Source organism: Anolis carolinensis, chromosome 3, assembly GCF_035594765.1.
Source record: "Anolis carolinensis isolate JA03-04 chromosome 3, rAnoCar3.1.pri, whole genome shotgun sequence".
In the NCBI taxonomy this organism is placed as follows: Eukaryota; Metazoa; Chordata; class Lepidosauria; order Squamata; family Dactyloidae; genus Anolis; species Anolis carolinensis.
The window spans coordinates 233488706-233500819 of NC_085843.1; the positions used below are offsets into that span (position 1 = coordinate 233488706).

The 12114-nt window shown below is 43.7% G+C and overlaps 1 protein-coding gene across 5 annotated transcripts in view; it reads right to left on the reverse strand.

Annotated features, from left to right (window-relative positions):
- ldb1 (LIM domain binding 1) overlaps window positions 1-12114 on the reverse strand; it is a 78592-nt gene that overhangs the window by 35437 nt on the left and 31041 nt on the right. Inside the window, exon 1 of one of the 5 annotated variants that reach the window (XM_008116069.3) lies at window positions 4868-5287. The exons of the other annotated variants lie outside the window; for them this stretch is intronic. The gene's annotated coding sequence lies outside the window, so the exon portion shown is untranslated. Of the gene's footprint in view, window positions 1-4867; window positions 5288-12114 lie in introns of those variants that run through there. 5 annotated transcript variants of the gene reach the window in all.

The following is a 12114-nucleotide window of genomic DNA, read 5'->3' on the forward strand; positions in this document are numbered from 1 at the left end:
CTGGAGACACAATAAAGTATATGCCCAGTGGTTCCTGCTTCTGGCATACATTCTGAAGAGGTAGATTCCATTTTTCCCCATTGTTACCTATACAGTGAGATACGCAAGACAGGGTGTGATGGGAGTTTAGATGTTTTCTTTGGAGTAGATGAGCATACAGCACATCCATTATTTGTTCTCCCAGCCCAAAATGGATTGAGCTGCATCGAGTCTCTTTTAAGAGAGGAAAGTGGAATGGTAATAATAACAATAAGAATGGGGCATTCATTTATTTCTACTTCTCTAAAATTCGAATTTTCATATGAATTACCCTTTATTTAGTAAAGCCCAAGTATCATCCAGGGAAAGAAGAGAAGAGCTGTAATAAATCAAATTGAACATATACCTCTGTGTAACTGGGAGCCTTTGGCAAGGATACAGGAGGAATTAAGGGCAGATTGTGTGCTTTTAAAATTATACTTGTCAGCTTGATCAGCAAAGTGTTGTGCAACCACGAGTCCCCCAAAGGTTGGCACCAGGGTATTGCTTGAAAGAGTGGGTGGCAGGCTTTAAATCTAGTGCCAAGGGCCTACAGCGTCTGGGCTAGGGCTCTCCACTGTGTAATCCTTAAATTAAAAAAGAAGCAAATTGAAAAGCCACATTTCCATTAGACTGGTTTCCAAAAGCTACAGAATTGAACTGACAAAGCTACATCTAATCACTTCATTTTTGTATCTTTTTTAAGAGAAGCAACCATTGATCTATCCAACCATGGATATATCACTACTTTCACATAGGGAGTCATGTTTACCCAGCATGACCTGATCAAAGTACAGTATAACCTCTTATAAACAATAGTTTCAAATTTAAGGAACTTAATTTGTCTTGAGTTCCACTCTTGGGGGAAAAGTAGGATATAAACAAAGTGATAGTCTGAATTCCTACCACCTGTTGAAGCATGAAGAAGCTTCCCCAAGAAATTCCTACTAAGTCAAAACATATTTTCTAGGGACTAAGAAATACTTTTAAATAACAGGCATCATATCACACTGTTAGAGCACTATGATCACTCTGCATCACCAGTAGAGAGAACAACAGGGATAATAATCAGCTTACTTATTGGATCTGCCTCTAAGATGTAAGATGCAACTGACCTCAGACCACAAAACATAACAATGATATCCTGTAATTGGTGGGAGACCTTCAGCAACTCAAAAAGTTAAAAGCATAACTCCATTCTCAACCAGAACATTGAATGATGTGCAAGACAAAAATGAAGAAGCACTTACAAAAATATCTGATCTGTATAGCATACATTAAATTTATTATGATGAGATGAAATAGAAAAGCAAAAAGGTTAGGGGTACTGAATGTGTGGATACCTCCACACATTTCTGAGCTGCAGATCCCAGCAGCTCTAGCCAACATGGCTAACAGCTGGGAATTATGGCAGTTATAGACTAGCACCATTGCCATACTACTTTTTGGGATCCATGGATGCTAGGAAGAAAGATCTTCTCCAAAAGTCTTCCAAATCACGGAACACATACCACCTTAAGCTTAATAGCAGAATTACATATACCATATTTGTACTGCAGGGTAATGTATTATCCTCTGCTATTCATTTGCCAAGAATTAGAACAGGCTGCGAAACATGTGGGTCTCCAGATGTTGATGCACTGCAACTCCATCGTCAGCATAGCCAGTTTTTTTTGGGGGGGGGGGTTTGCGTGTCAGGAGCGACATTCTTGTATTTTTTTATGTTTTTTATGTTTTTGATGTTTTTACCTCCCCAGATTCAAACTGGCAAGCTTCAGGTCAGCAGGCCTGCCGGCACAAGGTGGCCCATTGTGCCACCAGGGGCTCCTCAGCACAGCCAGTGGAGCCCCCAGATGGCGTAGTGGACTAAGTGACTTGAAGGTTGGGTTGCTGACCTGAAAGCTGCCAGGTTCGAATCCCACCTGGGGAGAGTGTGGATGAGCTCCCTCTATCAGCTCCAGCTCCATGCGGGGACATGAGAGAAGCCTCCCACAAGGATGGTAAAAACATCAAAAACATCCGGGCGTCCCCTGGGTAACGTCCTTGCAGACAGCCAATTCTCTCACTCCAGAAGCAACTCCGGTTGCTCCTGACACGGAAAAAAAAAAAAAGCACAGCCAGTGATGAAAGGTAATGGGGATTACAATCCAACAATATCTGGAAACCCACAAACTCTTCACTTCTCCCATTGCTGCTTCCCAGACAGTGCCAACATATAAACATCAATCATCACTTCAGCAATGCATGCATACCTCTTCAAACAAACTCAAATACAGGGGAAACAGAAACACCCAGGTCATATCAATCAACCAAAGAGATTAACAACTTGGCTGGACTGAATGTTGACCTACTTGCTTTGTTCAACCTCCAAAAATGCTTCTCCACCTCCTTACTGACCCCTTTGTACCCTCACTAGGCCCAATGCTATCACAGTACTAGAGTGCATGTGGCCACTCTGTCACTAAGATATTGTTGCTTTCGAGCGCTGCATCATTCATCCCATGATCAGTATAACAACCCGATGGGAAAACTTAGATCTTGGAGGACAGATGGGGGGCCCTTACGTCACTCTTCATCATAGCAGCTATTCACCAAATCCTAGAGGGCAGCTGCATCCCATCTCTATTCCCAAATTTTCCATAGTGAGTGCCGTCTTTATGTATGTGCAACGCTGTCAAGTCCTCCCTGGCACCAGATTTTAAGGCACTCAGATAACTAAGCTTAAAGTTATACAAGGAGCTTGCTGTAGTCTGCCATGCCTGCAGCCTAGATTTTTAACACTGCCCCCTCCCTCCATGGTTGATTTTTCTAATGACTTGCAAAAGGACTTGCAAGAAATAAGTGGAGGAACTCCGACTGGAAATTCAGGTTCTGTGGTGGTGCCTATCCACACCAAATAGAGTGTAAGTGTTAAGTATGCAGGGCCTGCTTGAAGCAAAAGTCTGTGAAGAACTGGCTATACTGGTATTTCAGAACGTAGCCCCAACACAATCTAAACTATAATGGACAGCCATTCAGTATTATATTACCACACCTGAAACCACCTAGGGTCATTCTTCTTTCCCATGCAACTAAATGACACTTCCATTTTAACCCATATGCGAGTAGCACTGTTATCTTATTGGATCAATACCCTTTACCCTGACCTCAGAGCATTCTCTAGAGCACAGAATTAGCAGCCATCAAATGATTCCAAAACAAATGTGTTCTCCATTACGGAAATGCTACATTACATACATATATGCATGCAAGATGATACAAGGAGCTACTTTCAACTTCAAAGATCATACCAAATGAACATTTCAGCCCTCCAGGTAGGATTCCACAGTACATCAAAGCGTGCTAGGATACAAGGATACTTAAGCAAAATGACAGAATGTGACAATTTGGTTGAAAAAAATACTCCCCATAGTTTCCCCCATGATGTGGTGTAGTATCACAATCTCAAAGATTTGGGCCAAATCCTTTTAGATTAAGAAAAGTTTTAAAAAAGAAGTAAAAGAGGAAACTCAGTAGATCAGGAGGCTTGTTTGAAAATATTCCCCCCCATTCAGTCAGATCACAACTCCAACACTTAGGGAAGATAGAAACAGCACTCTTCCACCAATACCAGAAAGTATTGTTCTTTTAGTCTGGGAGAGGGGTAGAAATCTTGCAACAGTGTTTTCTCTGGTGAAAAATACCTCAGTTGAGTGTGGAGGAAGGTATGTCAATTTACAGAAATAAATTGGAGCAAAGGGCAGGAGAAAAGGTCTCCGCTGGGCCACAGAGGCTGCTAAAAGGGTAAATGTGAGAGGCTGACAGCTTGAGAGGAAAAGGCCTCTCCACACTCTCAAAAAATAAAACAGTGGCTAGTGTGGTGCACCTCCAGGGATGTGCCTTCTTCTCACACCATCCCCATCACTGCACCCCAACTTGCCAAGTTCTTGGCACCCCCATTCTGAAAGCCTGTGAAGTCACCAGGAGAGTTCAACATCACCTGTCTGGCCATACACCTTTTAGTGGAAACTTTGGCATTAGCTGGCTGCCCCTCCAAAGCAGAAGGTGCCCACCTTTCCACAACAAGATCTTACTCATTTAGTTCTTCCCCCCAATTTCCAAGAGGACCAACTTGTCCTGGGAACAGAGTGTTACCCAGCATCCTTGCCGACCATCTCGGAGTGAAAGGGATGCATGAGATGGTGAATCCAAAGGGGAAAAAAACACAAAGGCAACCAAGAGAGACTTCTTTCTCTCCTAGGTGACATCCACGTGCATCAACACCAGACATGGGCAAACTTGGGCCCTCCAGGTGTTTTGGACTCCAACTTCCACCATTCCTAAGAGTCGGTAAGCCATTAGGAATTGTGGGAGCTGAAGTCTAAAATACCTGGAGAGCCCAAGTTTGCCCATGCCTGATCTTACACTGAAGAATTAATTCAATTTGACTCCACGTTAATTGACATGGCTCAGTTCTGTAAAATTATATGAGTTTACAAGGTCTTGAGCATTCTCTGACAAAAGAGTGTTGTCGCCTCAGCAATCACAAGACCCATGATTCAATAGCAGTTAAAAGTGGTGTCAGACTGCATTGATTCTACAGTGTAGATGCATCCCAAGTCAGATTTTCACCAGGAGACCATGCGGCCTTTGTATCCAGAGCGGCTCCTTAACATGGCAGACCCACTCCCCCTTCAGACCCCATCCCTGCCGTCTCCCAAAGCCCCATGGAGGGAAGAGGCCATTGAGGAGCCCCCCCTCCACCTTCTCCCTCTCATTCACCACCATCTCCAAAGCCTTTCTATGCAACCCAGGATTCCCGGATCTGCCCAAACTTGGTCTGAGCGTGCAAAGCCACCGGGAGACCTACCTGGGGAGAACTCCTGGGTCTTGCTGTTGGGCAAAGGGGTGAGGGTGCCAGGCTGCAGGGGATGGCCAGAGCTCAGTACATCCCTGCCCTCGGGCGCCTCACTCCAACCCAGCCATGGCAAGAGCCCGGAAAAAAGTTCAAAATGAAAATAATACAAAGGCAGCTGGGCTCCGGGCCGCAACTGGACTGGGCAGAAGCAGAGATCGGCCTAGTCAGGGCTGAACAGCAACAGCCAGAGGAAACAGGAAGGCTCCGATGGAGGAAAGGAGGAGGAAGCCCGTCCTTTGTTTGCCAGGTTTTCCCCGAACAATGGCTGCTTCTGCTCCTGCTGCTGCTGTCTCAGGCCTTCTGTGGGGGTATGGAGGAGGCTTGGCTGTTGCACACACGCTCTGCGTACACACACGCAGGCGCACACACATACACACACCTCCCTGAGCCTTTCAGAAAGGGGCCCAGAAGCTCCAGAGGAGGAGAGAGGAAGAGGAGGAGGAGGAAGAGGAGAAGGCGGCCCTCCCCCTTTTCTCCCTCCCTCTTCCCCCTCCCCGCCTCTCCAGGGGCTGCTCTGATCGCATGAAAGAGGGAGGGACCTTCCATGCCCAGGCTGAGAAAAACAAAAGAGGGAGAGAGAGACTCAGACAGAAAGAGGTAAATCCCAGAGAGGGAAGGGAAGGGGGGTGAGGCAGCCAGAAAGGCTCTAAAGCGGAGGCAATGATGCCATCCTTAAAGCCTGGGGAGTGGGGCAAGGAGACCTCCTCTCTGAAGCAGTCAGAGCTGCCTTGGATTAAGATGATAAAAAAGGAAAGGATCTCACAGGGAAGGAAGTACCAGTCAGGGCTTCTCCCATCTTAGAAGAAACTCTTGGGCGGCGCAACAGAAGCCTCCCATCTCCCAGCCTGAAAGCAGGATGGAGGGAGGTTCCACCTGATTCATGCCAGGTCCCGCAAATTGCCTTCAGTACAACTCCTTGGTGTCCAAATCATTTAAATTCAATCCTGTGGGTGGGGAGTGAGGGTGCCTTTGAAACAGTTTGAAGTGCATGCTTCTTGGAAGAAGTTTCTTGAAAGAAAGGTGCTATTGTGAAAACAGGTCCTAGCAAGCAGGCCCCACTGAGTTTGTTAGCAGGAGTTAATTCCAATTTATTTTTTATTTATTTACTTCATTTCTATCCCACTCTTCTCACCCCAGAGGGGACTCAGAGCGGCGTACAACATGCATCTAGGCAAAAATTCAATGCCTCATTATACAAACCAAATAAAACATAACATAAAATCACTAGAAACAATTAAATTAAATTACAATTTAAAATCATTTACATATTAATATATAAAACAGCATCTAGATACACCCTACTAGGCCCTCCCCCCTCCTCTTGTCATCCCTTACTTCCAAGTAAACATACACTGAACTTGGGTGGAACTGGTATTGTGCCACCAGTTTAACAACAAGAAATAACACAATTAAGAAATCAGAGAAATGTATTGAATTGGCATTTTAACTATTCCATTTCTACTTGTTAAAAATGGAGGAGAGCAAAAGCATGCTTTTCTGCAATGAGGCATATTTGTAGATCATAGAATCATAGAGTTAGAAGAGATCTCATGGGCCATCCAGTTCAACCCCCTGCCAAGAACCAGGAAAATTGCATTCAAAGCACCTCCGGCAGATGGCCATCTAGCCTCTGCTCAAAAGCCTCCAAAGAAAGAGCCTCCATCACACTCCGGGGCAGAGAGTTTCACACAGCTCTCACAGCTAGGAAGTTCTTCTTAATGTTCAGGTGGAATGTACTTTCCTTAAGTTTGAAACCATTCGTCTCCAGGGCAGCAGAAAACAAGCTTTCTCCCTCCTCCCTATGACTTCCCCTCACATATTTATACATGGCCCCCAACATGTCTCCGCTCAGCTTTCTCTTCTGTGTGCTAAACATGCCCAGCTCTTTCAGCTGCTCCTCATAGGGCTTGTTCTCCAGACCCTTGATCATTTTAGTAGCCCTCTTCTGGACACATTCCAGCTTGTCTACATCTCCCTTGAATTGTGTTGCCCAGAATTGAAGACAGTATTCCAGGTGTCATCTAACCAAGGCAGAATATACTTCCCTGGATCTAGACACTATACTCCTATTTATGCAGGCCAAAATCCCATTGGCTTTTTTAGCCGCTGCATGATATTTTAGGCTCATGTTTAACTTGTTGCCCACGAGGACTCAAAGATCTTTTTCACGCATACTGCTATCAAGCCAGGAATTCCCCATTCTGAATCTGTGCATTTCATTTTTTCTGGCTAAGTGGAGTATCTTGTATTTGTCCCCGTTGAATTTCATTTTGTTAGTTTCGGCCCATCTCTCTAATCTGTTAAGATCATTTTGAATTGTACTCCTGCCTTTTGGAGTATTAGCTATCCCTCCCAATTTGGTGTCATCTGCAAACTTGATGATCATGCCTTCGAACCATTCATCTAAGTCATTAATAAAGATGTTGAACAGAACCGGGCCCAGGACGGAACTCTGAGGCACTCCCCTCATTGATAAGTTGGCTTTATATTGGTGTCAAGGCACCGAGCTATCCTAGACCCATCCAGCTGAAAATGATGTTCACAAAACCCAGGATTTGGTTTCTTTTTATAAGGAACACACACACACCTTCCATGTAGCTGCCTTGAATCCTATTCTGGGATTCCAATATATTAAAAAATGTGGAAGGGTTGAGTCTGTGACACATTGTGATGGCTAAAACAATAGAACTTAATTTGTATCTTCACTTGGCACAGTCAGCCTTGAAAGGTGACAGCCAAAATTACCACCTTCTTCCTGATCCCAATGGAACGTTGCAGCAGAAATTCAACTAGAGCAGTATGGTGTCGCCGAGAAGTATTATTACTTTTTTACATGTAATGCACTGTCAGGAAAAAAGAATACAAACTTAGCCCAGGACTCAGCCTTAAAATATACCATAGAAAATGTATGTCAATTCATGCTTTCTTAACATCTTTCCTTCTCTTTCGAAATCATGATACCTAATTGCAAGGGTCCACAGTGGAGCTATGGGTTAAACCCTTGTACCAGCTGAATTGCTGACCTGAAGGTTGGAAGTTCCGCAAGATGGGGTGAGCTCCTGTCTGTCAGCTCTAGCTTCCCATGCAGGGACATATGAGAAGCCTCCCAGCAGGATGGTAACACATCCAGGCATCCCCTGGACAACCTCTTTGTAGACAGCCAATTCTCTCACACCAGAAGCGACTTGCAGTATGTTCTCAAGTCACTTCTGATGCAATAAAAAAAACCCTAATTGCAGATTTGTAACCTATAGGCATACTTGACCCTTCTTCGCACCACTCATTAGCTATATCAGGTTGATCTATAGAATTGATCTTTCTGAAATATTTATATAATATTGGTTGAAAACAACCTCCCTTTTGCCACCCACCCCATATGATAGCCGAGCCATCGTAAGATATACAAAGTTTAAATATATAGTTCCCACTAGATGAGATGCTTTTCAAAACCTGAACCTTTCCACAACATACTATAACATCTAAAATCAACAAAACTAATTGGGCCAACCAAAAATGCACTAAACATGCCATACCAACTTTCAATACTCAATTGGCTTCTTCAATAGGCTAAGGTGTTAAAATCATACAGGAGCAGGAAAAACATGATATTTGTCATAGGCCAACATTTACATTAGCCTTATAAGATGCTGTCCAGAAATAAGGTATGCTACAGTGTTCTCAGCATCTGTCTACTGCCATTCTGAATTCTGGAATATTATGAAATAAGGGCTGGGGAAGTGCGTTAAAGCACTGAGCTGGAGACTGAAAGATCCCAGGTTCAAACCCCGGGAGCGGCGTGAGCGGCCACTGGTAGCTCCAACTCCTGCCAACCTAGCAGTTCGAAAACATGCTAATGTGAGTAGATCAATAGGTACCGCTCCAGCGGGAAGGTAACGGCGCTCCATGCAGTCATGCCGGCCACATGACCTTGGAGGTGTCTACGGACAATGCCAGCTCTTCAGCTTAGAAATGGAGATGAGCACCAACCCCCAGAGTCAGACATGACTAGACTTAACGCAGGGGAAAACCTTTTAACCTATGAAATAAGGGACATGTAACTTCTCCAGCAAATGAGCACAACTTATAATTTTCTATGGTGGTGGTTCACCTCTTGGGAACTCTGTATTATTTTGTGAAACCATGCAAATTCACTTCTTACAACTATAGTCTGGTGCTACTGCTGTTGCTAATGTTTTAAATGCTCCAACAAAGCTCAGCATTTTTGTGATATACTGTATACCATAGTCGGATAAGCCATGATGATAGAAACTACAGATTTTTTTTCATGTCAGGAGTCGTTTCTGGTGTGATTGAATTGGTCGTCTGCAAGGACGCTGCCCAGAGGATGCCTGGATGTTTTTACCATCCTTATGGGAGACTTCTCTCATGTCCCCACATGGGCTAGAGCTGAAAATTGTTTTGTTGTTGTGAAATAACTAATATCTAGATTTAGCCACAAAACTAAGCCTTCAGAACAGCAGGGGCAATGCTTTTAGAATGCTCAGCCAACATGTACTGGAAAAACTGAACCAGGAACTGTCTCATTCACAACAGATGTTGGAACTGGAAATCAATTACATTTAGAAAGCCAGATACTCATCTAAGCAGGTAAGGAAACGAAGGAAGAAGCCTGCAGGAGAACCGACTCTGCATAGTTTGAGTAACTGCATTTTTATCTGTAGCTGAAAGGCTACACATCTGTTTTCTTTTTCATAAAAGGAGTTGGGGCTTGGATTTTGTGCTGAAATACTGCATCTCAAACACACTCTTCAGCCAAGTGCTGTGTGAAAGAATGCCACTGGGACAAACCATTGCTCTGCTTTAGGGTACAGTGTAGCAATAGGCATGGTTCTAATTATCAGGATCTGAGCTACAGAATTCAAGCCACACATTTCCCAAGACTCTGAGGAACCAGTCAAAGCATGGAAGTACAAGGCCAGGCTTGCATTGTCCATGCATCACGTTTAGTATCCTGTCTCCAAGGGGGACCAGCTCAAAATATGCTGACGAGAGAAAGTCTAGACCAGTGGTTCTCAACCTATGGGTCCCCAGATGTTTTGGCCTTCAGCTCCCAGAAATTCTAACAGCTGGTAAACTAGCTGCGATTTCTTGGAGTTGTAGGACAAAACACTTAGGGACCCACGGGTTAAGAACCACTGGTCTAGAGCATTGCTTCTTAAACTGTGGCTCCTGACCCCAAATGAGACAGAAAATCCCACAATAGTTGCTTTGAACTGGGATATATGGCATTGTGGACTCAGATAACCTAGTTCAGAGCAAATATTGTGGGATTTTCTGTCTTGATATTCTGGAATATGGGGCTGTGTGGAAGGGCCACTGGAGACACATAAAAATTTCTTAAGCCAAAAGGTGTCCTCAGTAAAAAAAAAGTTTGAGAAACCCTGGTCTAAAGTACTGTATCTGTATATGCCTTCAAGTCACCTGTTTAGCTAGGATGATCCCATTCATTTCATTGAGTTTTCGTAGGCAAGGAATATTCAGAGGCAGTTTTACAAGGTCCTTCCTCTGAAATATAGCCTACAGCACCAGGCATTCATTGGTGATCTCCAATCCAAGTGTTAATAAAAGCATATCCTGCCGTGAATTGAAATGCAATTTCACTCTCTTGTAATTTAGGTTTTAGATTTTATTATCATAGCCAAAAACCTCTTCAACAAGAAGTTCAGATCAGGTGGATTCTGTGATTCAAAATGTTTGGGGCCAGCTTGGATTGGTCTCCCAGTAACAGCCTTTCTCAGTAGGGAAAATGTCACCATTGTATCTATGAACTAATTAAGTGGTACCTTCCCAAATAGATTGCTGTAACTACTATTGTGCACTAAACTGAGATTTTCAGATATAGGGCGGAACACAAACATAATTTAATTGATGTCCACCGAGAGTCTTGTTTCTAGAAAAAAACATACTGTATCCCCCCCTGAGATTATCACTGACATTTTGGCTATGTATAATATGTGAGAAGTCATAGGGAGGAGGGAGATTTGGATGAAGAACAATGGCTTCAAACTACAGGAAAGGAGATTCCACCTGAACATTAGGAAGAACTACCTCACTGTGAGAGCTGTTCAGCAGTGGAACTCTCTGCCCTGGAGTGTGGTGGAGGCTCCTTCTTTGGAGGCTTTTGAGCAGAGGCTGGACGGCCATCTGTCGGGGGTGCTTTGAATGCGATTTTCCTGGTTCTTGGCAGGGGGTTGGACTGGATGGCCCATGAGGTTTCTTCCAATTCTATTATTCTATTATTACAGGACCATATTTCAAAGATCAGCAATGGATTTTGTAGGGAACAACTTTAAAAATAATTTTAACATTCCATACAAATTGCACGAAGTGATCCTCTTTTGCAATGATGTAGAACATTTTAGTGCTAGCCTGGTTTTCTGGGCTCCTGAAGCAAGGAGACATCTTTTCTGCCAAGTTGGTTGGATGCAATAAGAAAAAGCATAGGTAGGGAAATGTTATATTAACAAATCAAGTTTTTAAAAACCACAGCTGTTGTCAGATTCATAAACCTGTTCTTCTATTCGTAAGTGAACCACAGCGTTCCTAAAATAATAAAAGGCAGCATTCAACTTTCTTTCCCTAACTGCTTCTGAACCATTACATGTGCCAAGGAAGGCAAAACAGATGAGTTAGCATCCATCTCCAGATGCAAGGGATGATTCTGACTCTGACTGAAAAGTCCTCTAACCAATTGGGTTTTGCAGGGAGGATTTGTTACACGTCATATCACAGCACCTTCATGGCTTCTGGCAGAAACACCGTAGCAGCAGATCTGTTATTTGGCATGGCCAGCTGCTACAGCTCTAGTGATGACGTCTGGGAAGTGCTGGTCCTATTATGTTCATTACTGCATCAGAGGCTTGTGACTCATTCCCAAAACGCTGGGCATCAAATGGTTTGTCAGAACAGTGAATGGGTAGAGAACCTAAAGGGGAAGTTTTTCAGGTACACCCAAAGTTTGGTAACAACAACCTCATAAGAACCAAAAGAATACAAACCTTTGTTGTTTATCCCTTTCTGCAGGGTCCATTTCTTGTGCAATTAGTGGTCTTGACAGGCACAATTCTAACAATCCATGGCGGCTAAGAAGCATTTCAAGGCCAAAAAATTGCACAAACTAGAGAACTGAGTATCTGAATAAACAGGAGTTCAGAAGTATTACAGTAGAGTTACAGTAG